This window comes from Arvicola amphibius, chromosome 1 (genome assembly GCF_903992535.2).
Source record: "Arvicola amphibius chromosome 1, mArvAmp1.2, whole genome shotgun sequence".
NCBI classification, from domain to species: Eukaryota; Metazoa; Chordata; class Mammalia; order Rodentia; family Cricetidae; genus Arvicola; species Arvicola amphibius.
In genome coordinates this window covers 6,319,247-6,347,111 of record NC_052047.1, presented here as the reverse complement: position 1 = coordinate 6,347,111, position 27,865 = coordinate 6,319,247, and the positions used below count along the sequence as shown (strand labels likewise).

General features: G+C 43.4%; 1 protein-coding gene and 1 pseudogene across 8 annotated transcripts in view; one reads left to right on the top strand and one right to left on the bottom strand.

The window, feature by feature from the left end:
* The window catches only part of Wdfy3 (WD repeat and FYVE domain containing 3), a 231,511-nt gene that overhangs the window by 183,984 nt on the left and 19,662 nt on the right, over positions 1-27,865 (bottom strand). For all 8 annotated transcript variants that reach the window (XM_038344793.1, XM_038344848.1, XM_038344802.1 and 5 more), the window contains one exon: positions 20,454-20,541. The gene's annotated coding sequence lies outside the window, so the exon portion shown is untranslated. The remainder of the gene's footprint in view (positions 1-20,453; positions 20,542-27,865) is intronic.
* Positions 5,740-7,213, top strand: LOC119824603 (annotated as a pseudogene).

Sequence of the window (27,865 nt, the reverse complement as noted above, 5' to 3'; positions counted from 1 at the left end):
ATTTTTAATTTCCGAAAATCAACAACATATCCTAAATATGCAAATTTTAAGTCACACTGTCCAAAATACAGACTGTAAATTCTCTGAACTGAGTACAACCCAGTCATAAAGCACCTCTGCATCTCTTGACTTCACCTCTGCAAACCTCAGCCATCACTTACATTTATATATTCTAACACCAAATAATCTTATTGCTGACATCAAATACTGTTCTTCTTTCCTTTACATGTGAGAAGACCCTTGACTCTCTGAATGAGATCTGTGAGAACAAGCTCAGGAGTCACACTCACCCAGAGTCCTAGTACTGCTACCCGCAGCTCTGCAGGGCTGTAGTAAGTTCCTGCAGGTCAGAGGTCACGTCCCCAGCGTGCTATTCCTGGCACCGAGTCAGCTTCAACTGCTCTGCTCCAACAATTCAATTAAAATGCAGTTACCATACAAGCTCAGCCTACACTGTAGCATGTCAGTAGTGTGTACACACACATGTGCACACAGGTGCACACCTTCCAAAATACTTAGCTGATACCGTTCACTCCAGAACAATGCCGAGGAGAAAGCGAGCACAGACACAGATGAAGTGAGCAAACCAGGAATGGGCACGAAGCGATGCTTCAAGATTTCTCAGTGTTATCAGGGAAAAGTAATCTAAATTAGAATTATGGGAGCCACCTATTTTATTCATAGGTTGGAATAAATAAATTCAAAACTTAAAAAAATAATTACAGTTTCTGAGAGACTCGTAATTGATCACATTGTTTTTTCTACAAAAATATTGAATTCTCCCTTGGCTGGGGGCTGGAGAGGTGGCGCAGTGGTTAAGAGCACCAGTTACTCCTGCAGAGGACCACAGTTTGAATCCCAGCACCTGCCTGATGGAAGCCAACCATCTGGAAGTCCAGGTCCAAGGACTGGATGCCCTACTCTGGCTTCCACAGGTACGGATGCCCATGGCACGCACACGTGCATGCAGACACAGCACTCAGACATAAAATGAAAGGACGATGCAGAAGAGAAAAATGTCCAACTCCCTAGACCTGTGGGCTGCGATATCCTACATAGCTGATGTTTATCACTCACAGAAGCAGCAAAATTACATTTGTGAAGTAGCAACAAAATAATTTTATGATTGGGGTCACCACAACATTAAAGGCCCGCACCGCTAGGCAGGATGAGAACTACTGCCCCAGACTATGATAAAAGTATTGGGGAAATTATTGGTTCTTCATTCCTTTCTTCCTCTACACTGAACTCGGGGCCTCACACAAGCTGGACAAGTGCTCTGTTGCTGAGGCTATGGTCCCAGCCCCCAAATATTTACTTACAACAAAGGCTGGCAAGGATGCAGACGTACTCTGGAAGGCATGATACAAATAAAAGCACACCAGTACAATGGGAGAGTGGCAGCTGGTCATTCCTAATCTGCTAAACCATGCTGCCAACAGAATACATAAAAACAATGAGTTCTTGATCAGATAAAGAGTTAAACACATGCTGGGTGGTGGTGGTGGCGCAGGCCTTCAATCCCTGTACACGGCGGCAGAGGCAGGCGGATCTCTGTGAGTTTGAGGCCAGCCTGGTCTACTGAGTGAGTTCCAGAACAGGCTCCAAAGCTACACAGAGAAACCCTGACTGGAAAAATCAATTAGATAGATAGATAGATAGATAGATAGATAGATAGATAGATAGATAGATAGATAGATAGATCGATAGATACTAGTATCTCTCATTCCTATACTCTTTCTGTAATCAAGTATATTAGTTTCTATAGAAAGCATAGCATCAAATGTGTAACCAAACATTTGCTGGGCCAGGCATTAATTTTCCTCAAAGGACACCCATCAGAATTTGTAATAAATGTGATACTTGGAGTTCTTTCTGAAGTATCACAAAATAAATGAAACTAGTGAAGGCAAAACTTAAGCTAGACCTGTGGCACATGCCTGCAACCCCAAGCAGTCAGGAGGGGGCTCATGGTGCCTGAAGGAAGAGATTTAAAAATATATTAGGGGTGCATGTATGTGTGTGTGCATGTGTGTGTGTCTGTGTTAGTCCAAGGTGGCCTTGAATTCAAAGAGATCCTTTTGCCCCTGCCTTCTGAGTGCTGGGATTAAAGGTGTGTGCCACCACTGCCTGACCTCTGTGGTTAACTAGTAATTAGCTCTGCACTTCTTCAGGCAAGCTTTATTTGTTAGATCACAAACAAAATATCTATCTAAATTAAAAACAAAAACTTACTCTGAAAAATGGGAATAACCACATAAAAGTTAACGTCAATACACTAGAGTTGAAAGCACAAAACTCAATGATCTTGAATTTGGCAATGTTTTGTTTTAAATGTCACCTAAACAACAAGCAAATCAAGCGTATACACAGGTCCACAGGTCTTCAGAAAAATTCAGTATTTCAGCGTACCATAGGGCCAACAAAGCAAAAAGGTAGAACATTATAAACCTTTGGAACTGATATATTTCAATGAAGGTTTAATATTCAGCACCCACAGAGATGTCTTAAACCCACCAACAAGAACATAACACAATCCTGAAACAGCCAAAGGAATGAACACATGAATTATTTGTTTGTTTACTTATTACTGACCAGGACACTGTGGAATGGAACACTCATGTGTCGTTGTAACATGCAGTAACACAGAAAGTACTTTCAGTGGCTCCTGCAAAGGCTGGTCATCGTATGACCCACTTCTCAAAAGCACTGGACGCAGACAGAGTCTGAGATCCCCATTAGTGATGTTCATAATACTGAAAAGTAGACATAAGTCAACTGCTTATCAAAGGAACAAAAGGTGACATATACTCATGATAAAGTATTGTTCTGTCCTAAAAAACTGAAGTTCAGTACCTGCAGTAACGTAGATGACCTTAAAAACATTCTATGTGCAAAAGCCATATATAAAGAGGAAAATATTTTAAGATCACACGTGAAATGTGTGAGACAGGCAAACATAGAAACAAAAAGCAGAGGTTATCAGGGACCACGAGTGAGGAGTGGGAAATTATTGCCCAATCAGCAAGAGTCTATCTGAGATAATAAAAAGTTCTGGAAATAGAAGTGATGATTACAGAACATTTTGAATGCATAAAGTATCAACGAATCACAGTTAAATATAATTAAATGGCACTTTTTAGATTATACAGATTTTATCCTATAAAAATACATTTATTACAATACTAATCACAGAATTTGAACAAATCTAATGCCTGTCACAACAAAATTCCAAACCAACATTAACTGATAAAGTTCAAAGTAAATACTGACATTAAAATAGAGCATCCAACTCTGGCCTTGTTAAAGGAACCCCCATGAGCCCCGAGAAGCCTGCCTGATAGCATAACCCTCCAAACCGTGGGGGGCTCAGACACTGCACACAAACAAGAGCACAGCTTAATAGAGACTTGATCTGCACTGTCTGCTTTTACTTCGCTTCTGTCTCACACCTCACATGCTCTCTTGATATCAGCTGTAAACGAGGATCCCCAAGAGAAAGTTGTACACTCAGATATTTAACAATGGGAACTGCACAATAAAGGAAAAACACCCAAACCTGCACGAGCTGTGAGCAGTAGAAACAGTAAGCATGCAAACCTCAGTTAAGGGGCACTAGAATAAAGAAGGCTTGGTTGTACAAAACACACACCCAAGTTCCATGATTCTGGCGAGTGGTGTAGAATCAAGTACGCTCTGTGCTGTTTGCTCCTCACGAATGCTGCTGCTCCTGTTTCATAATCCACTAATCTTGAAATTACAGCTGATGTGCTTCACCATAAGACTAGAGCCCTGTCACACATCTAAGGGCAACTGCTCATTATAAAAAGTTCTGGTTTGATTATCAGTCTGGCTAGCTATAAGAAAACCATCTGTTTTGTGGGCAGCCTCTAATTTCAGAGAAGGAATAAATAACACCATAAGCTAAAATGAGAAAAACACAAAGACAACAGGCCAAGAAATAAAAGGGAAAGGTGATGTGAGTCCCCAGTGGGCAGCTGACAAGAGATGGCCACAGAAAAAACAAATATGAACCATGCAGCTGCACCTCCATGATTACTCCATCTTGCTTACTCACTTCCTGTCCGGCACCGAGGAATGGACACTGAAAATATGGTCTATAAATACAATGGTATTTTACTCAAATGAAAAAAATACGAAATTTGTAGGTAAAGGCATAGAAATAGAAAAATTATACTGAGTGTTACTCACGGAAGTCAAACACCATAAGCTCTCTCTTCTATGTGACTCCTAGTTTCAAAACTCTAATGTCGTGTGTTTGATTCTGAGTATCTATGGAAGCCAGAAACTAGAAAAAGATCACTACAAGAGAGATGCATTGAGGGAGGGGGTAGGAGAACAGGGGTGACATAAAAGTTAAAAGGATGGAGCTGAGGACAGCAGGGGATGGGGGAGAGGAGAGCGATGAGAGGAAGGGGAAGAGCCAACTCAAATAAGGGAAGTATAAAACGTATGCAAACTACTGCCTTGTAATCAAATTTTAAAAATGTTCTCTGGACATGATGATTCCTGCCTCAAACCCAGCACTCAGGATGCAGAGGCAGAAGGATCTCTATGAGTTCAAGGCCAGTCTGCCTACATAGGGACCTTCAGTCTGTCAGAGCTACATAGTGAGACCTTGTGTCAAACAACAAGACTCCCAACAAACAAAAGCATAGCTTATGATGATAATTAAAAGACGAGTTTGAGGAGAGATATCTTACATGGCTAAAAAAAGTTCCCGGAAGCCATGGACTATATGATAGACATTCCAGTGAGAGGTGTGGGATACATGCTTAGGAGCTAAACCTGCGCTGGAAGACCTGGCTCTACTGAGATATAATAGGCTGAACAGCTAAAACACGGAAAACTTGAGAAAATGGAGTAATATTAAGTAAAAATGTTGATACTAGTGGGGATCATGCTCTCTCTATGGAAAGGGTCAAGTGAAGGTATCAGTGTGAATACGTATTCCAAAATACGGCTGGCCCGAGCCACCTGCAGTCCTAAGCAGGAGTTCCAGGTCATCCTTGGCTACACGGTAAGTGAGGCTGCAGAAGACTCTGTCTCAGATGTACAAACAAGAACCAAACATAACTGTTCATACACTTATCATGTAAAAAAAGCATACAGACACAAAGATGATACATACATACGCATATGTGTTTTTATGTATAAAGATAGACATATTTACTAGCTCTGTTCCCCGACGGAGACTAGAAACAAAGCACCCACCACTGGCATATATGCCAAGTGTCTGCATCTTGGTCTCTTCTTGTGAAGAGGAACCACAGCCACTCAGGGCAAGGACCAACTCTCACCAGTGATCACTAAGCACATGGTAAGCCTTCCTATAAAGGGTGAAAATCATGACACGCTCATTTAAAAAACTGTCGGGAAATAAAAAGACATAAGAATACAGTCAGACAAGGGGCGGTCTGAGAACCAAAATGCTGAGAAAATCATGACTCATTAATCATGGGAAAGGGAGAAGAAACTGGTATTTCAAGTCAATTATAAATAATAATTCCAATAAGCATGACCAACACATGTTACACAAAGGAGATGAAATGTTATGAGGGACTAACTGCCGGGAGGTGGTGGTGCACGCCTTTAACCACAGCACTCGGGAGGCAGAGGCAGGTATATCTCTGAGTTCTAGGCCAGCCTGGTCTACAAAGCAAGTTTTAGGACAGCTGGGACCATTACAAAGAGAAACCCTGGGCACGCCGCCCGCCGCACCGCTGCCCGCGTCCTCCTCCTCCTCCGCCAACGCCGCCGCTGCCGCCATGGGAGTGCAGGTGGAGACCATCTCTCCTGGAGATGGGCGCACCTTCCCGAAGCGCGGCCAGACCTGTGTGGTGCACTACACGGGGATGCTTGAAGATGGAAAGAAATTTGATTCCTCTCGGGACAGAAACAAGCCTTTTAAGTTTATGCTAGGCAAGCAGCAGGTGATCCGAGGCTAGGAAGAAGGGGTAGCCCAGATGAGTGTGGGTCAGAGAGCCAAACTGACAATCTCCCCAGATTATGCCTATGGAGCCACTGGGCACCCAGGCATCATCCCACCACATGCCACTCTGGTTTTCGATGTGGAGCTTCTAAAACTGGAATGACAGAAGTGGCCTCCTCCCTTAGCTCCTTGCACATGGATCTGCCATGGAGGGATCTGGTACCTCCAGACGGGTGCACATGAATCCATGTGGAGCTTTTCCTGATGCCCACCACTCTTTGTATAGACACCTACCCGACTGAATGTGTTCCGTCACTCGGCTTTGCTTCGGACACCTCCATGTCCTCTTCCCTCTCTGTATGTGTGTTGACCTAAACTATATGCCATAAACCTCAAGTTATTTTGTTTTGGGGTGAAGATTCAATTTCAGTCTTTCAGATCTAGGTTTCCAATGAAGTATATTGTCAAGTATTAACAGCACAAGCGATGGGTTAACTTTAGAATAGGAATTGGTGTTGGGGGTGGGATTTGCAAGAATTTTTATTTTATTTTATTTTAATTTTTTGGATGAAAAAATTATCTATTATATATTAAGACATTCTTGCTGCTGTGCTGCAAAGCCATAGCAGATTCGAGATGCTGTTGAGGGCTGGATTTTTCTCCAGTGTGGGAAGTCCTGTTAAATTGAAAGCCCTACCCAAACTGAAGTGGGAAGGATGGGAGCCAGCCTTTGACAGCCCTCCCACCTTCTGAAACCGTCTGCCTTGTACAGCAGGTCCCTTCACTGCTGTGTTAGACACTACAGTCCCTGTCCCTGGGTCGGCAGGGACCTCTGAAGCCTTTGCGACCTGGCTTAATTTGTTTTTCATCCTGTGGTTTTTCTAATGGATTTTCAGGACTTTTGTAATCTTGTAACTATCCAAGCTCCACTTCCTAAATTTTAAGAACTTTAGTGGAAAGTTAAATTGAAGGTGCTGTTTGTAGACTCACCACCCAGTGGACGCCCAGTCGTCACTACAAATCCTTGAGTGTTCTCTAAGAAGATGATGCTGGTCATCACAGCTGCAGCATCGCCTGGGTTCTGATGCTTGGCTCTCTCTGCTAATCTTGGCTTCCTGGCTTTTCCTCCCTCAGTTCCTTCTCACCCTCTGCTGTCCTGTGTAGTGATTTGGTGAGAGAAAGTATGCTTTTGTCCCCTGCCCTCTGCACCACATATGCGTTTCGAGTTTTATTATTGCAATAAAAGTGCTTTATGCTGGCTTTTCTCAAAAAAAAAAAAAACAAAGAGAAACCCTGTCTCAAAAAAAAAGAAAAAAAAAGACATGTTCCTTATGTAATATTCTACCAAGGACACTTACTCAAAATCACAGCAGGCAGAAGGCACAGCCACAGTTAAACAAAGGGAAAGGAAGGATGCGTGCACACCCTGAAGATGGGAAGATGGTCATGTAACAAAAGGCAAAGAAATTGTGCACAACTATTCTATAGCAAGGGATGCTAAGGACTTGATCCTCCACGATGTCTGCCCAAGCCATGGAACCAACCAAGCATGGGATGAACCCTCTGAAACCATGAGCCAACATACCCTTCCTCCTTAAGTTCTTTCTCAGAGTGTTCATCATAGCTACGCAAAGGCAACTTCATACAACACCTAGACCAACACAGACCACAGACAAGCTCATACTGGAGGCCAGCCAAATGATGCACAGAGCATCTGAACTGCTACAGAGCAGAAGGAGAATGGTAGACTGAAGTAACATAACGGAGCTGATTGCACAGAGGTGCAGTTGCTAGCATACGAGATGATCTACACGAAGGGATTCATGGCAGAAGGGCTATCATACAGTGGTAGAAACTTAAATGTCGCGTGTGTGTTTACATGTACACAGAAGCAAACATATATGTAAATATGTAATAAATCCCATGCAAGCGAAGGGCAGTGCCAGGCAAATCGAGATACAAGATTCATGGTGCTCTCTATAGAATATTTTGCAACTTTTCTATAAGAAGTTTGAAATTATTTCTGACAGCCTCAGAAACTGAGATCTGCTCATCTCTAATTCCCACAGTTTCAGGGCAGCAGCAACCAATCAAGCTAGAAAGTTGACAGTTGACCTGGATTATATATTGCTTTCACTTTCCCTCCCTCTCTTCAAGTCCCACATGCAAAATAGCACCCTCGGGGAATGCTGCCCACTGTCCCCACTGTCTCTTTTCTTCGTGACTAGGTGGTCCAGGATCTGAGCACTGGGGATCTCGTCTGAAGGATTTTTGTCCCCTACTCACTGTGGCCCTGAGTTACCTGCTTGCTGCTACGGAGTCCCTGTCCCATTTCATCCCATGGTCACATCTGACCACGATCCTCTCTAGATTGCTTAACAGGTCGTGACCTAGGCAGGAAAGAACTTACTTCATGAATTTAAAAGTCACAACACTGACTAAATACATTACAGATATATTTTTAGGTCTTTCTTCCTCCTTTTGGATCTTGAGAAATATGCAAAAATTATTACCCAGGGACTTTTGTAATTCCCCAAAAGTATTGTCCAATGAGTACTGCAAACTCAGTCAGGAGACAACTAAAGAAGCCATCTTTTTTGTTTTATTTTACAGTTATAATTGTGTGTGTGTGTTGTATATATGCGGGTCAAGGACAACTTGCAGTAGTTGGTTGTGGGTTTTGGAGATTGAACTGTTTGTCATGCTTGGTGGGAATGGCCTTTACCTGCTGAGCCATCTTGCTGGCCCTCTGGGAACCACTCTTAAGGCAACTATTGTGAATCAAGCCAATCAGTGCTTCCTTCACACATGACATGGGATAGAACTCTGGGAAAAGATAGAAAGAGAACACAGAACAGAAAGGAAGGAAAATGGAGAGGAGTAGAAATGCAATGGAGGGAAGGAAAAGGAGAAAACAGAGATGAAGAACACAAGGCAAGTCTGTTCTGTCAGATTCCACAGACAGCAGATCCTAGTCTACTTAAGAATTAACTAGCCTTTCAGCTATTCCTAACAAGAGCCAACTGAACACAAACAGGGAAAACTAATATTTACATGAAACTGGGTATCACAGCTTGGTTGGAATCCACCATGCAGTACAGGCTAGCCTAAACTCACACAAGTAGTACAGGCTAGCCTAGACTCACAGGTCCCCTTGTGTCAGCCTCACAGGAATGCTGGGATTAGAGACATGCACCGTCATGGCTGACTTGGCAAAGTCACTTCCACCTGAGAAGTAACACGGGACAGTGTTACTATCAACGTGTTCTGCAAGAACTGAAATTGCTGGGGCACGAGCACAGAGCTGTTTCTACCAGTTTCATCTTATGGTTTTGTAGTTTATCAGTTCGCAGAACCAACCACAACCACATATGAACAAAGCTACATCCACATAAACCTATGCCTATGGTATCCTGGAGTTGACACACACAACGGGACAGGGGTGGATCTTCTCCAGTTCACACAGCAGAACAGGGGTGGATCCTCTCCAGTTCACACAACAGGATGGGGTGGATCCTCTCCATTTCACACAGCAGAATGGGATGGATCTTCTCCAGTTCACACAGCAGAACAGGGGTGGATCTTCTCCAGTTCACACAGCAGAACAGGGGTGGATCTTCTCCAGTTCACAAAATGGGACAGGGGTGGATCCTCTTCAGTTCACACAAGTGGAAGCTAACAAGCTACATGGAAGGATTAAGATGCCATAACTGGAGGTGTGACCTCTCTCCAGAGTAACTCCTGCCTTTGATGAGCATAAGTATAAGAAAATAGGTGTCTTTCAACGTTTAACTTAAACGATATATGATCACACAACACACACACACACACACAGAGAGAGAGAGAGAGAGAGAGAGAGAGAGAGAGAGAGAGAGAGAGAGAGAGAGAGAAACAGAGGGGAAGGATCAAAGATCCATTCCGTTCCAATTCAGCTCTTGCTTGGATTTCTATAGATCTGAGCATGTAAATATGTGTCTGATTTAAAACATGCAGCCATGTTAAATTTGCTCTTCATTCAGACTGCTCAAAGAACTAAAAGCCAGCGCAAAGTGGACGTATTTAACTAGCTTCCACTTAGCTAGGATGCTGGTGAGTGTACCTGTCTCTTTGGTCTTCTGGAGTGAGGAAGTTCAAAACGAGTCGCTCAGAGTACAGCACTGTGACATGGTGACAAAGTCTAAAGGGACTTGAAGCACAGTCAGTACTTCTGGTGTAGGAGGTCCTTCTGTTCATGTGTTGCTTTCATTGGTTAATGAATAAAGAAACTGCTTTGAGCCTGATAGGGCAGAAGTTAGGTAGGTGGAGAAGACAGAACTGAATTCTGGGAAGAAGAAAGCAGAGTCAGGAGAGAGAGACATCATGGAGCCGCCAGGTCAGACATGCCGAATCTTTTCTGGTAGGCCACAAACTCGTGGTGATATACAGATTAATAGAAATAGGTTAAATTAAGATGTGAGAGTTAGCCAATAAGAGGCTAGAACAATTGGGCCAAGCAGTGATTTAATTAATACAATTTCTGTGTGGTTATTTCAGAGCTAAGCTAGCCGGGCAGCCGGGACAAATAAGCGGGCCCTCTTTCTTGCAACTTACTTCTCCATGCTGTTTCTCTTTCTACTAACTCCCCATTGATGGATTGAGACAGGCCCCCCTCTGTGGCCCAGGCTTGCCTGGAACTCATTATGTAGTTGTCTCAGTCACTGTTCTGTTGCTGTGAGGAGACATTATGACCAAGGTAACTCTTATAAAAGAAAGCATTTAACTGGGAGCATGCCTACGACTTTAAAGGTTTAGTCCATTATCATCATGGCAGGGATGGGGCAGCATGGTGGCACAGACAACACTGGAGCCATAGCTGGTCCACATCCTGATCCACAGGCCTCCCCTACAGACACACTTCCTCCAGCACGGCCACTCCAACTGCAGCAAGGCCACATCTCCTAATCCTTCTCATATAATGCCATTCCCTGATAACTAAGTATTCAAAAATATATGAGCCTTGGGGAGCCATTCTTACTCAAACTACCACAGTAGACCAGGCTGGGCTTGAATTTATAGCAATCCTCCTGCCTCAACTTCTTGAATCCTGTGATTACAGGTGTGAGCCACCATGTCTGATTAAACACAGAGGAAAAATAAAATTCACGTGTAGACAATGCTCCCTCTGTACTAGAAGGAACTAGGCGTTATCATCACAAAGAATGGAAACCTGATGTCTGGAAACCTGTCCAGACAAGTGTTGCTACCTTAGTACCAAAGTCAGCTGGTCCTTAAAGTTGCTCCCCTTGCCTGCGACCACAGCAATGGAAACCAACTGGGTTGACGTGTCTGTATTCTCACCTGGCTCAGCCACTGCCGGAGGAAGACAGAGCTGGAATTCTGTCTCCTTACAAGGGAAAAGACAGCTAAATATATAGTAAAGTTCTTCCTGAGTCATGAACTAAAGCATATTCTTCACAGCTGGGTCTAAGCATCAAAAATTAAAATTCCACTTGGATAAGACAATGGCCCTTAACCCTGTGAGCCAAGCATTATAACCCTAACATCAAACTGCAAGCACTGTGACAAGCTTATTTTGTTTTTACAAAAATGTTTAAAAATAAAACAAATTTCCTCTAAGCAACATCAAAAGGAATGCATTGAGACTATAAATAAGTCACACAAGCACTCCAACGTTAACATTCCACCCCGAGAGATCAAAGGAATTATTACACACACACACACACACACACACACACACACACACACACGTGCTCTCCATGTTGTGTATCTAACTATCCGCTCTGCTTTCTTTGGTGGATTTCTGGGAAAAGATGTTACTTTCTAGCATGTGCCGTTTGTTTTTCTCAGAGACGTGAGTCCATGGGTCATACCCACATTTTATTTCCTAGGCGTCCACGAGTGCTCAGTATAGGACTGTATTCTCGGGAAAGGGATTTCATACTTATTTGACCATTTAGCTTGACCCAAGTAGCTGCCATATTTCAGGTCCACATTCACCCACCGTCTTTCACAAGTGACCTCTTTAATCCTAACTATAATCAGGTGATGTAGACAGCATCTATCCTATTTCTATTAATTTTGATGTGTAGCTCCAGCTATGAAGTCTCCTGTAGTTTTACAAATCAGAAGCACTTTACTAATTTACTAAGTTGAGAATAAAGATGAGCAGCCACACCAGCGGCCAGAAAAGCAGAATTAGGACAGTCTGCTGGCTGCAGTCTCTGCTTTTTCCCCCATGCTTGCTGCAAAGGAGTGACAAGAGGCTCAAGTCCCCAGCAGAGCTGTTGACCTAGGGATCTGGTTCTGAGCCGCATCCCGCTGTAGAGTCACATCAGAGCAGACAGAGCGTGTGAGAGCGTGGTGCTGAATATGTCTTTGAAAATTCGTAAGAAGAAGGGCAAAATCTCAATTTTACCTGTACATATGCATAGAAAACCTTTGACAAACTGATAAAATGTCTAACGCATACAAGCTCTTCGGCCTTCCCAACAGAAATCATGCAGACCTGGGCTCACTCAGCCCTGTTCTGGAAGACATCTGTGTAATGTCTTGCAGCAAATCCATTACACCTTGTAAACCTTGTTCTCAAATGTCAGCCTCAGCCAAGCACAACTACTCTGTTGCCATCCGATTTCCAGGGAATTTTTTTTCTTGTACATCTCATGTGGTTTCCTGCTCCTATGGCAGGATATTTTCCCACGGCACTAGGCAGACTCCAGGAAGAAAAAGATAAAGAATGTGGATTTCTTTAAGAAAATTAGTCTGAACTATTTGAGTCTAAATGGACAAAAGCAAGCTGGTCATGGTTGGGTGGCGTGCCTACAACAATCCTGGGACTGAGGGTGGGGAAGGAAACTGAGGCAGAAGGCTTGAGTCTAACGCAGACTCAGGCTACACAGTGAGATCGTCCTAAGAAGTAAAAGAAATGAGAGGTGAGTTACACAATGAGATGTTCTCCCTTTGCCTCTAGATTTCTAGGACTTGGCTTTGTTTTGGCTTTTTTTTGGGAGGGTTGGGGTAGGAGTTCTGCAGCCCTGAAAACAAAACTCACATATGCTAAGCAAACGCTGCTACCCAGGCATATCCTTCAATTAAATTTCTAGTACTCAGGGCAGAGTAGAGATAAACTTCCTGCAGAGTGCTCACCGCTTCCTCAGAGAACGGATTACCATTCTCATTAAAAGTGAGAAGAACATAGAAGACTATGACTGCTCTTTCTTTTCCTTGTATAAACAAATGCACACGACTCGGCCCACACCACGTACAGAACCCCAGAGTGGCAGAACTGTCTGCTGCAGCAGTGAAGAGCTATGGCTGAACCACACACATCTCTCCAATAGCAATGTTCACTGGAGTGTATCATCAAGGGAAACCAAAAACTAGAGGACGAAACTTGTGGAGGCCCAAAAATGTGAGCCTATTTCCACCTGTCTGAAGGTCAGAGAGTTTCAGCTTGTTCAAAGTTGTTGGCAAGTGTGTGGTTACTTGGTCCTTTTGACATTAAGGTGGCCCATACAGGTCCACTCCACCCTGACCAGTGGTCAGGATATTCAAGCATACTTCTGCTCCTTCTTTTGAAATAGGAGATTTGACCTTGGGAGTGGCTGCCTTCAGGATACTTGGTCTGGGTGGGTTCACTGTCTAAACAGCAGAATGCTTTTCTCATGGATTAATGGCTTGAAGGCTCAAATTAGTCTTTGTATCATGGTAAAGCAGTCTTTTGTCTTCTTCCCTGTTGTGTTAGGGTATAAAAGTGTACGGGCATTTAACACGGGAACTTCAGTGTTCACTGAGCTCCCTCCCAGCGCTACCCTGTGTTTCTGTTTATTGTTCTCACTCACGTCTTTGTTCTCTTTACTGTTTTCCTAATTCCCATGACCCTACCTGCTAAGTGGTATTTTTGTCAAAGCTGGTCTCCAACATAAAGTGTTTTTATAAAACTTATGAATTACTTTAAATGCCTTATACATTGTCTACTAATTCTGTTGAGTAGTTTTCTAACTTTTAAAAAATCCAACTATGCTGAGACCCAGGGCTCAGGTAAAGCATGCAGGAAGGAGCACAGGGCTCGCAGGGTGGCCAGGAGTGTAAATGCACTTGCTACAAACCTGATCATTTGAGTTCGGCTTCAGGCTCCACACAGGGGTAGGAAACACACCAATACCTGAAAGTCATCCTCTGACTTCCACACCTGCAGCGTTGTGTAAGTGCACGGACAGACATCTGCACACCAAATGAGCAAACGTTTTTGAAAAAACAAACTTTAATCCTACCACTCGTGAGGCAGGGACAGGGGTATCCCTGTGAGCTCAAGACTAGCCTGGCCTACACTATGAGTTCCAGGATAGCCAAGGCTGCAGAGTAAGACGTCTGAGAAAATAAAATAAAATAAAATAAAGCTTTTTTCAAAAAAAAAAAAAAGAGGAGGGAGTGGTATATCCAATTTGGAAACAAAGTAAGAAAGATGCCTAAGGTTACCACACAGTTTTTGCTGTCTGCTTCAGACAGACCGAGATTGATCTGTTTGAGGCCCACCTGCTTCTTGAACAGAGTGAAGCTCTCACTCACTCCGATACCTGTTTCCACTAGAGTTAGAATGCATTCTCATTCAGACTCGTAAAGAGCTACAGAAGTAAAGTCTAGCACAAAACCCAGTACCCATAAATGCAAGAAACCATAAAGAGACACCCCAAATTAGTAACCCTGAAACACTCAAACTGTGTCTCCTGCTCCTTTCCAGGACACTCTCTCACATCCCCTTCCAGTTACCACGGCAAGCGAACGCCTTCTTCCTGCCACAACGTCCTAGAGAAGCCGCCCTTTCCCTGGCTCTGGGCAGGAAACTCTATGAACATTAAGCTGCACTCTTCAGAGAATGCCTGCTGGATATCCTTCAGAATGGCCACGGCTCTCCTACCAGGGACACTCCTCAGACAGGGCCCATGGCCGCACTCTCCTGCTGACGAGACACAGCAAGGTAATTACGTAGTTAGCCTGCTTACTTGGACGGACCACTGAACACGTTAAGAAAGCTGAGCAGCCAGCAACAAAAGCAAGATACAGGCAACTCTGGGAGAGAAACAAAGGCACGGGCACCTAGAAACTTGCTTGTCTGCGGCAGCCTGGCTGCACTCCCTGCCCTGGAGATCTACAGTATATGGCACTAGAATAGCTGTTTTCAAAATGACTCCAGAGCCGGGGTGGAGGGAGGCGCATGCCTGTAATCCCAGCACTTGGGTCACAGGTCTGAAACCGGCAAGGACAACACAGTGAGACCCTGTCTCATACACACACTGTGGACAGGGAAAGGTAACTACGGGCATCTACCTAAACAGGTACAGAGTTCCAAAGTAAAGTAATTAACACATTAAATACCAAAAACATGGTTAGATTTAGCAGTGCTTGAGATTCAGTTTCAGGTCAGTAGGTTTTTCCCCAAATAGAAATTTATCTCTGCCCAGGGTTAGAGCAAGAAGGAACACTGTTCCTGAAACACCTTCCTACCAGAGAGTTTTATATTTTTCTCAGCAAAAGAATAAGATGGCTGAAACTTGTGTTTAATATAATAACTGTTGTAAAATATTATTTTAACTAGGCAAAGATGTATTACTTTTATTTATGCTGTATTTGTTTAACAATATAAGGATGTGTGTTTAATTATGTAAAGATGAGCTGCATTTGATTCACCTTGCCTGCCTAAGGCACCTGATTGGTCTAATAAAAAGCTGAACAGTCAATAGCTGGGCAGGAGAGGGATAGGTGGGGCTGGCGGGCAGACAGAATAAATAGGAGGAGAAATCTAGGTTTGAGAGGAGGAGAGAAGGAGGAGAAGAGGGACACGCTGGGGGCAAGAAGTCAGGCAGCTGCTACTGCCAGCCAGATATGAGGAACAGTGATATATAAGTCACACAGAAATAAGAAAGGTAATAAGCCCTGAGACAAAGGTAGATAAAGAGAAACAGATGAATTCAAGTTAAAAGAACTAGCCAGAAACATGCCCAAGCTAGTCAGAGCATTCAAAACTAACAAGTCTGTGCCATGATCTGGGAGATGGCTGGTGGCCTAAAAGAAAAGAGCCTGATACAAATGTCTATCATCTTTAATACTACGTTCAAACACAAACACAGCCAAAATGTTTCATGCCCATTTAGGGTCAAAAGGAAGAAGTGAGATGTTTTTCCTATAAGACCCATGCAACTGCAGAGTGTTGGAGCCAGCCAGTGACTAGGGCCCTATCACCACCCAAGCAGAAAATTAGACTAACAATAATGGAATCTATTTGTTAGGAAGAATAAATGAAGGAATATATGATAAAGAAACCCAAGGAAACAGTAAATGCTACCTACTAATAATACTGTTTTTATTACCATTAGCTATTATTCAGATGAAGTAGGTGGATTTCAAATATAAACGTGACATTATCAAACTAAATTCTTTGAACAGGCCATTCTTCAGCAGGTGCAAGAAATGTAAATCATTGAAAAGCATAATCTAAGAAGCACAGGAGAGAAAGATAAGCCCACATACAACACAATCACTGATTTCTAGACAACCAAGTGTGTGGGAAGACCTTCACAGCCAGGCTTAATGTGCTCTATTTTTTAATCCTCCCCCACCCCGTGTGTGCACGCATGCGCGCACACACACATTTCAGCATGCATGTGGAGGTCAGAGAGCAGCTCTGGGCTTAGCACTGTGCCTTCTATCTTGTCTGAGACAGTCTCCTTGTTATTTGCTACTGTGTACCGTAGGCATAGCGGCCGTATCTGCTCTCTCCACCTCCTAGTGTGCTGTGGCAATACTGCGATCACAGACACTCACCGTTCTGTCTGGATGAGACATAGGTCATCAGGCTCGTGCCAAAGAGCTTCACCCCTGAGCCCTCCCCAAGCCCGGCATGAGGCATCCTTTCAAGTGGGATGGTTTGCTTTCTAAGAAACTTTGAGCAGTTTTCCTTCAAAGATATCTAAACATACATATGTGCATGCACACACACACACACACACACACACACACCCCACAGCCCTCGTTCCTGAATATTCTATCCTCAAATATGACAAAGCACAAGGCTTATCTACTGATGCTTTTGAACTAAGCCAAATCTTAACTCTGCTCTTTAAAGTTTAACTTTTATCAAAACTGGGCAGAGAGGTGTACTCATACCTGCGAGGCTCTTAGAGGCAACTCTTGAACATGTAATTGGATATCCTAATTTTTTATATGAAAAACTAAAAATATCAGGTAAGAAAAAAAATTTTTAAAAGTCTTTTGTTCCTTTCTCTGTATGATTTGAAATCTGATTGTTCACATGGCCATCCATGCAGTCACGGGGTCCTGAACCTGGGCTTCTGAAGTACGAGTCTAGGCCAGTTTCTTTGAGTTTCCTGCCTCAGTGCACACAAAGAACTAACAAAACAGCCTGAGAGCTCAAGGTCCAGAGACCACCTGCTTCCTGTCTTTCCTCTAGATTAGTTATACTGCCAAGCACTTTCGTTACTCATTTGTGTTTGTTCCGTCTTTCCTTTCTGACAGGTCCCCATGTAGCCCAGGCTGGCCCACACTCTGTCCCTTCACTGTGACCTCCAGATGCTGAGATTACAAGTCTGCCAGTCACTCCTGAAGGAAAAAACAAAGCAACACAATGCGCCTGGGCACATGTCTGACGCCTGATCCAATCAGGTCAGTGTTTGGGTGTAGGAGACTTCCTTCTGAGTTCCTCCCTTCTCCTGACTTACACAGCTCCACTTCCTCAAGGATCTGCTCCTCAGGAGGCCCCTAAGCAGCCAGACATCTCAAAGGCACAGCAATCCACGCAGGTGTTTTTAGCAGAGGTCTTGGCAGGACAGGTCACAGGGAAAATGACCAGCACACTCCCTGACAGGGCCATGGGGACGTGGGCCTTCTGCTCCTTTCTTTAGTCAGGCAGAGCCACGCCTCTCGCTGCAGCAGGCCGCCTCTGTGAGCGGTCATGACCTTTGAGTTTCTATTAAGAACCAGCGGCAGAGCCATTTTACTGATGAGAAAACGAGAGTCGCTCAGGAAATCTGCACAGTTGACAGAGCAGCGTGCCTGGGGCCTGGCAGGTTTTCACTTAGACCACTTGGGTTTCTCTACAGGGGTTGTTGTTAATTGCCCCTTTTGATGAGGATCAATGTATATACTCTGTTCTCCAAATATGCACGCACTAAAGATACTAAGGATTTAAAAATAGTTCTGTGAGGTGGACATGCAAATCTCAGGTATGTTCAATAAGCCAAAAGTCTACAGAAAATGGGGAAAATTATACAAAGTTTCACAGCAAGAGATAAAGTGGTGATGAAGTATTTCGACATTCTGAGACCTAAATTATGTTTCTACTTAGTGACTTATCTGTTCTTCCATGGTAACGAACGCCAGACTCAGGGTCTTAGGCCTGCCAGACCAGTGTTCTGCCCCATTTGAGACACAGCTCCTCCTCCTGGGTACTAACTTTTAACCAGCATTTCTTAAAATTAAGGAAAAATAAATTATAATCTAAAATCCTAAAATTATTAGCAATATGCTATTTTATTTTACAATTTTATCCAGATTATAAGAACTTTTTCCACTGGGCATTTTCAGCTTCAATCGGTGTCTGTATTCACAAATTCACCTGGAATTTCTCGAGTTCTTTCCCTGAATGCTTCAGTTCCTCATTGGGTATTGGGGCTGGGATCTAAGCGTGCTGTACCACTGACTTTCTGCGCACGCTGTCCGCTGGAAGGGGCACTGGCAGGTGACCACAACCTGCATTTCAGAGGGAAGAAGTTGGTGCTTTTTAGAGAACAGGCTTTGAAGGGAAGGCCGATGTGAGGTTTTAAATGACCCTCTCCTGAGCCTGTCTGGGGCCAGGTGAGGAATGGGGGGCTCTGGGAACTGTAGGCTCTTGTAGAAGAGCCTGTCGGGGGTCTCCACTGAGACACAGCTTGGGAGGAGCAGTGAAGCACGTTTTCAGTGTGAAGGGTGGTGGGCTGAAGGCAGGAATTACCAGGGTCAGGAACACGCGCATGTGTCCAGGGGACAGAGAAAAGAGAGTGTGTACAGAAGAGAGTGAAACACACCATGTGTAAAGAGTATGGGGAAAGTGAGTGTGTGCAGAGGACAGGGAAACTCCTATATGTACAGAGGAGAGAAACTCACATGTGTCCAGAGAACAGACACTTTGCTGAGAGCTGGCAAGGAATTCCTGTGCTTAGGCCCCTGGGTCGCTGTTGTGCAACCTGGCTGTGTTGCTGCTCTTGGATCTGTGTCTCCTGGAGAACTCCCAAAAGTCTAATACCTTTCCCTTTTTAGTTAAGCTGGTTTCCGCTGAGGGATTTTCAAACAGCAGAGAAGATGGCCCAAAAGGCACCATCTCCACGGTGAAGAACATTACTGAAGGACTGATAGCCCATGAAAACATGAACAATTCAAAGTCCCTCAGTTAAAATGAAGTGCTACAATCAAGGCAGTGCAGAATCCTAGGACTCACAAGCACCTTACAATGTCATTTTCCACTCCACCTGGTCATTCTCAGTGGGGACAACAGAACTAATTAAAGAAGCCTGCACTCTGAAGTTACTACAGCTGCTGACTCCACAAACAGTATACACCTCCTAAAAACCTTGCTTTCAGTATTGAATTTTGATCTTTTCTGGGTCCAGTAATGGTGTAATAGTCTCTGATGCTGGACAGGGCAGAGAGTGGCAGCTTCCAATCAGCAGGGGAGGGGATGGGGGGATGATGTTCCGCAGTGTGCTATGTTGCTAAGCCATGACACTCCATGTGCATGGTAAGTGCACAAACAATCCAATATAATTTCACTTTATGATGTTCATCAAAACTCAGTATTTTCCAGGAAAGAGACAAAGGAAATATTTCTAATACATGATTTTGTCATTTACTGATGTGGGATTCCTGTCTGTATACTGTGAATATGTTTTATTACCATTGGTTAATAAAGAAGCTTCTTTGGCCTATGGTAGGGCAAATACAGCTAGGCAGGAAAACTAACCTGAATGCAGAAAGAAGACAGAGACAGGCAGACACGATGTAGCTGCAGAAGAACACCAGAAACTTACTGGTAAGCCACAGCCTCATGGTGATACACAGATTAATAGAAATGGGTTAATTTAAGATGTAAGAGCTAAGTAGGAACACATGTAAGCCATTGGCCAAGCAGTGTTGTAATTAATATAGTTTCTGTGTGATTATTCCCATATGGGTGGCAGGAAGATAAACAACCAGTCTCCGTTTACAATTTACAGGTACCAATACTAAAAATATTGATGATTTAAAGACAGAATTGCATCTGAAGATAGTGAATTCCAACATACCCGGTTTGAGTGTGAATGAAGAGAAAATGGCATTCCCAAGCTTACCCAGTTATCAGGGATGAAGCAGAATGGAAACCTCGGCGGGCGTTTGGAACCCCAGCTCAGGAGACTCAAGGATTCTGTCCCTGGCTCCTTTATCAACAGCCTAATGAAGTCCCCAAACTGACCTGATTCTGTGTGCTGGGCTGGCATGAACCTGTAGAGGCAGGAACGACAGGCACTTTCTTCCTGAAGAAGATGTAGAGGGTATCACACCTGTGAGGAAGAAAGAAAGAGACTCAGCTCATGTCCCGAAGACCAGTTGACCCAGCATCTTCTGCCATTTCTACCTGTCGCCTGCCGCCTCCCTTTAACACCCGAGAGCCCATCACTCAAGGCAGATAAACCCTGCTTTAAAACAACCCATGAGAGGAGCCAGCAAGATGGCTCAGTGGGTAAAGTGCTTGCGGCAAGGCTGACAACCACACCTGAGTTTGATCCCTGGAACCCACATGGTGGATGTTCAAGAAGCAGGATTCCTACAAGCTGCTCTCTGGCCTCCACAAGATCAGCAGGCACAGACGCACACACAAAATGAGTAAACAAAATGTAAGAAGAAGCTTTTAAAAAGAAATAGGGCTGATAGTTTTTCTTAAAATCCAGGAAAAGCAGGTCACTTAAAGTATCCATGATAGGTCACCCAGTTTGGCTTCTTTACTTGGTAAAGAAACTGAGACCCAGAGAAGTTACATGAAGACAAGTGACACCGTGGTGAGTGACAGGGCCGACCATAAGGCAGCGCTACCCCCATGGAGCTGATATTCACTTGCCTCCGCTTCAGAGAAAACAAACCAGTATCCCCTTAGGTATGTGTGTCCAGCATCTGGAGGTACATGGAGTGAAGAGCTAATGGATTTGTGCGAATTTAAAATCAGAAACCCCCATCCTCCCTCAAAGGTCACACTCGAGCCACGCCACACAAAGATTATTAAAATTTTTCTCTTATTTGTGAGTCTCTATTTCAGCATGAGAATCCTAGTATCTGGACATAGAGTCAGCATTCCATGCCTTCAAAAGTGAGTGGCAACATTCTGCTTTCCTGCTCACTACTAGTTTGGGTCATAAAACTTTGTTAATCTCACTATTCGTAGTATAATAATTCAAACAAAATCAGTTAATCACTCAAGACCTATCCAAAGATAATCTAGCTGTGATAAGTATCTCACTTCTTGGCTGTTTCTTTTTACTATTGCTGATGGTTTTTAATTTGTGTTTGTTTATTTATTTGTTGAGAGTAGGTCTCCTGTAGCCCAGGCTAGCCTTGAACTCCCAAATGCTGGGATTACAGGCAAATACCACCATGCCAACCAAGCTTTGACTGGTATTTAATTAATTAGAAGGTAAAGTTGGAAAGAAAAATATTCTTCAAAAATTGGAAGCTATTTCTTAATGAGCCCAGCTCATTAATGACAGCTCGTCAGGTAAAGAGCCGATTTCTGCAAGATGGACTCTGAAGTCAATAAACATGCCATGGCACACAGGTAGACAGAAACAAATAAATAATAAATGTTACTTTTCAAAATCCTTCCTTGCATTTTCAACAACTTTAAGTTGCATGTTGTATCAGATGGTAGACACACAAACAAGCTCACTGAGGAAGAAACATTTAAACCAGCAACTTAACAGCACCATTAGGAATTCAAATCACAGTGAAGACACCTGTCCTAAATCTAACTTAACCAGGTCTTATGTAGCATAGGCTGGCCTTGAACTCACTACGTAGTTTATTCTCCTGCACCCACCTTCCAAGTGCTAGGATTATAGAAGTGAGCCACCACAGCTCATCATAGAATGCTGGAGATCCTATAAATGAATCCATAGAAATAACACCAAACAGTGCTTATCTTATAGGGCTTAATGTTCTCACTCAACATTACATTTCCAACATTCAGAATGCTAGACAAATGGAACTATAGCCCAATCTTAATTATATTTTAAATATATTATTTGCTACTTACAATTTTTGTTTGTAATTGTAAGTGTTCAGCTAAAATCAAAGCAAAATAATAACATGAACATCACGAGGCTCATGACTCTGAATCTTATCAAATGAAAACTAAATATGTGCATTCTCCTTCATGTGTAGGCACACAGTTCAGAGAAATTCTAACACATGGGTCAGGACCTTTCCTAGCACCGACACTTCCGTAGCACACGTGTGTAGAACAGCAAAACAGAGAGAAAGAAAAATTTATTCTTTTTTTTCTTCCCAAGACAGGATTTCTCTGTAGCTTTGGAGCCTGTCCTGAAGCTAGCTCTTGTAGACCAGGCTGGCCTCGAACTCACAGAGATCCATCTGCCTCTGCCTCCCGAGTGCTGGGATTAAAGGCGTGCAACACCACCACCCAACGAAAAATCTATTCTTTTAACAAAAGAATTAGTAACTACTTTGGAGTTGGGTTACAAAGCACGGCATCATTCTGAAGCGAAAAGCAAACGAGCCATATCCACAGACAACAGTACTTTGGGAAGTGAGGCCAGAACAAGAATTCAAGGCCATCCGCAGCTACGTAGGAAGTTGGAGGTCTAGCAGGGGCTACACGAGAGCCTCTAGATACAGACAAACAAAAACAGAACATCTAGAAACTGTCTCCTAACTCAAGAACTCAAGAACAGGTTACTCCTGTTACTCCACACCTCCAACTCCCGCCATCTATAAATGCACACGTCTATTTTGCCTTCATTATTGTTTTAAGTATATTATATATTTATGTATCTTTCAACAAGATGGTATTCTTTCAACAACATGGTATTCTAGTTTCTTTATAAATCCATCAAAATGACCAACAGCTCTTATATGTTTGACTTAATGTTTCTATTCAATATTACATCTCCAAGACTCATCCATTCAACTTTCCTGATACTAAATGTATTCCCTACTATGTGCTTAGCAATTATGCTCTCATGAGCAATAATGGTTCATATTTAGCTATGTCCTTTCACATCCTTATAATTTTAGGATATAAAATGGTACTCACTGCAATCTTAATTTGCATCTTCTTGCTCCTTAATGATGCTGCATATTCTACCATACTCATTGGCTACCTCATGGCTTCTCTTTGGTGAAAGGCCTGTTCCTACCTTCTGCTCTCTTTCTTCCTGAGTTGTTTCCTCTTCTCTTACACATGCTGATTATCTAGTTTTGCCAGTTCTGAGTGGCCAGGCCCAAGCAGGTATCAGATAAAGTAGAAGCAGGAAGCGAGACAACTGGAAGAGCCAGCTCTGTGTCAATGTTTTCCTGACGCCGGCCTTCTGAGTGGCATGCAGATAGGGATACTGTAAAGTTCAGATATAAAACACGATACAGTGGATGGAGCTTTCTAAGCTTCCATTTCAATATAACTTCAGCCAAGAAAATGCTTAGAAGATGTCAGCACATTCCACTTGTAGCCTACAACACAACTTCAAGGTGTCAAGTTTTAAACAGGTCACACGTTAGACAGCGCTTCCACCGTGGCCCTTATAGTTTATATATTCTTATATCCTGTTTTGTTTACCTCTGATTTAGAGTGAGTCTGGTACAGTGTCAAAGGGTTGAATATTTTTAAATGCACAAATGTTCATACATAAAAATCTGAATTTCAAAACTCAGTTATATAAATTAGAAGCAGTCGCCTGAACTCCAGATTTAGCTAAATGTTAGCTATGCCTCGATCTCAGCAAAGTCTAAGGGACTTAGAATCAAGTAACTCTTTTTTTGTAGATCAATGAAAAAAAAAACACTGTTTCTCAGTCTTTAGCGATTTTCAAGGGTCTCTGAGTTTAAACAAAGTGAACCATTAAATAATAATAAAATGCTCGCTTTCAGAAAGAAACTTTTAATAAGCAATTTTATAGCCTCCTATGGCTATTCTGGGACACCTGCCAGACAACATAATGAAAAGCACCAAGGAAACAAACAAAAGAGCACATGAACTCCGAAGCCCTCTACATGCTGACCTGATCCCAGGAGCCATCAGAAGAGGACCACAGGAGCTGCTGGTGCCACCCCACCCCCACCCCTGCACTGTGCCAGCTTCACGATCATACATGGCTCTAGACCTGTCAGTACAGATGTCAGCCTGCTGCTAAGCATGGACATTGCTGGTTAAGTCCCACTTCTGTCTCCTCCCAAGAAAATAACAACTACTGGCAGACAGATCTCAACAGAAGATAAACAACCCTTTCCCCTAATATCCCTGAAGGGACAGTCAAACATCACTTCTGCCTGCTATGATCCTGCCATTCAAACGGAGCACACTCCTATTAGATTTCTCCCCAGCACAGCACCACTGAAACTTAAAGGTAGTGGATAACCTACAGACCTTCCCTGAGCTACAGGCAGCACCAGCAGCACCCCCATCACACACACCTCCCCCCCACCTCCTCCCCCCCACCCCCCCGCATTGGTGCTCACTCTCTTAGTCTGACCCAGCTCCTTGACTGATCCCTCCTCCATCCCCACCTCTAAAAGCCTAGTTCCTACCCCTCCCTACACTCCAGCAGCAGATATGACTGACGATTCCCAAAGTACAGTCAGTCTCTTCACTTACACAGTACCTGTACTGGTCAATGTCAGTGTCATGTCTCGTGAGTTCCTGCTAAGGTTTAGGAGCTGACCCTTGGATCTCTACCCCGACTGTATTCCAGTCCTTTCTCAGGAAAGGACGATCAGACAGTGTAGGGCATCCCTATCTCACGGCGGGCGGCTTCTCCTTGCCCTCAGTGAGAATCAGCACTGTCATCAGAGTCAGCAAGACATGGATGTGCTCTCACCATCATCTCCTACCACATCCTTACACCTCGCGGACCTGCACATCCTGCCTCAAGGCCTTCGCACTGGCTGCTGTCTGAGAGCGCCCTCATGAGACATCGTTTCTGTGCAGCCGTCCCATCTTCAGGTCACTGTTCCAAAGTCTCCCAGGCAGTGTTTCCAAATCTGCCCTTGGATCCCCTCACTCCCTTCTCTCCAGCTAACTTCTCTTGTTTTCCCTAACTCTTCCCCCCACACACACACACACAAAGTAAAATTCATGAGAGCAGAAATTTGTTTTGTTTGGCATAACATCCTCAACACCTAGGAAAGGAGACAGGAAGCAATGGCAGACGGTTAACAAGCAAATGCATACCTATTAGGGCAATAAAAAGGCCAGAATGTATAAAACAGAGCATTAAATAATCATGGGCTTTTCACAATTTGACGAATTGTTCTAAAAGCCCTTTAAAATAAGATAGTAACAATCCTGAGGACAGCAGCTGACAGCAGGTGTGACCATAGTTACAAGAGAAAACGCGCCCCGGGAAAACGCGCCCCGGGAAAACGCGCCCCTAAACAGAGTCTCCAGAGCGCCAATGGTTTGTTTTCTACTAACTCTTGCCACAGCTGACAATGGGTGCTTTGCAGAGTTCAACACCAAAATGGAGAGAAATTCTGCAAACGCTCATTCCAAACCCCGACTCCAGGCAGAGAAACAAGGGCTCCGTAAATGAGAATGCTCTGAAATAAAGGGCAGATGTTTTAATGTTTTAAATATTTTGCTTCGAAATAATTTCAAACTTCCAGAAGAGTTACAAACGCTGTATAAGAACACAAAACCACAGTAAAGCCAGGTTCGCCATCTCTAGCTACCCATCTTACTTCAATCTGTGCTCAATCTGTGCTCATCTGTTCTTCCCCAACCGCTCCCCAGGATAAATCACAGGTGCCACGAACATCACAGCCCTGTGCGTCTCTGCGATTGTGCATTCTGCTAGGGGTACTTTCCTCTACAGACAAAACAGAGCCATCAACTCCAGCTAATCTGCCCATCCCTCAGTCTGTGTAGCCACATTCCTCAGATGATCCAATGATAGGTTCTACAGCACTTTCTCTCAACCTGGCAGTCAACGGAAGATCAAGCAGTGCACTGCTAGCCCACGCTTACATCATGGCCTTTAATGGGAACAGGGCTCCTTCTGCAGCCTTCATTTACAGGACTAACTTACTCATAAAACGCCCTCTCCTCGTGCCACTCCGTTTTCTAAAGTATAGCATTCCTGATTCAGGATTTGCCTGATGGTTCCTCCTAACGGGAGGTCATGCTACTTGGGCAGAGATGAGGATGTGTCCCTTCGGGGTGTCATAACTGCAGTCATATGGTGACCATCTGTTCCACACTGTTGCTGGGTCTTACCAATGTATAATCGCTATTTTATTCCTTGCAACTAATTTCCCCACAGACTGTGGGGAGATGCTGCAAGACACTGAGAATACGGTCAGTGATCCCCTGGTTTTGTTTTGATCCTTGGCACCCCAACCATTGCTAGCCATGCTAACTGGCTTCAAAGTGATGGCTTCCAGGTCTTGAGCTTCAATTCTACTATAAGCAAGAACCTCAGCCCCATGTATTTGCTTATCAATCAGTTTATTATGGTATGGATTCTTATTTTGTTAACTTAAATGCTTATTTTAATTTTCATTTATCTATATGTGCATGTCCTTATGAGGGTATGCCATGTGTGTGGACACCTGTAGAGGTCATATGTCATGTGTGTGGATACCTATAGAGGTCGTATGTCATGAGTGTGGATGTCTAGAGAGGTCAGAAGAGGGTGCCAGATCCCTGGAGCTGGGATTAGGGGCTGACCCATCTCTCTAGTCCCACAGATTCTATTTTTAATGTTTCACAATTTATTCACATGTGAATGTATACTGCTTTTAAAAATAATGGATTAAGCTGGTGTCTTCAACTCCAATCCTGCCCCCCAAAGATTTATTCTTTCCTTCTCCTACCCCATATTTACACATCTTATCTTTCTCAAGGAAGCCATTATTCCAACAACTTCAAAACTCAATCCTCAATGCACCTAAAATTGTCCCTGAACTATTTTGTTCACATAAGTGCAGAAAGTAAACATGACAGGAAGAGATGAGGATCTTTATGTCCCCGAACTCCACTCAAGCTGAGGGTAAATGTTCACACACTGTGTTAATAAGTAACTTAGACTCATTTTCTAATGTGAACACAGTACTAATTTAAAATATAAGTAGTTCACTTGTTTTAGCAATTTAGGATTTTTTCCAACTTCCATTCTCATCTAAATGTGAAAAGTAACAGACTTGGAAAAACCTAAGCTATATAAAAAGATGTAACTTTGAAGTGTCAGTCCCTTCCATAAACCTTTGACCCATACCTCCCTTACCTTCTTTTGATAAATTCACACTGATGTATGATTTTGCTTCCTTTTTTTCCTATATGAGCAGCAGCGCAATCTCTAAATATGCTTGTTTATATTGTTTCTCAGTCTGAAGATCTTTCTAGACCATCTTATACAGCAGCAACACCACCACAACAAAAGCCAAACAGTAAGAGAAGAAATGACTGGAAATTTAGGCCGCATATACTCTACACATCAAGAACTTTTAACAAAATATCGTTTAGTTTTATTTTTCACATAAGTACTTCACACCAACCAACTGCACCACAGGAGCTCATTTGAGTTTTCAAGACAGGGTTTCTCTGTGTAGTCTTGAATGTCCTAGAACTTACTCTGTAGACCAGGCTGGCCTCAAACTCAGAAC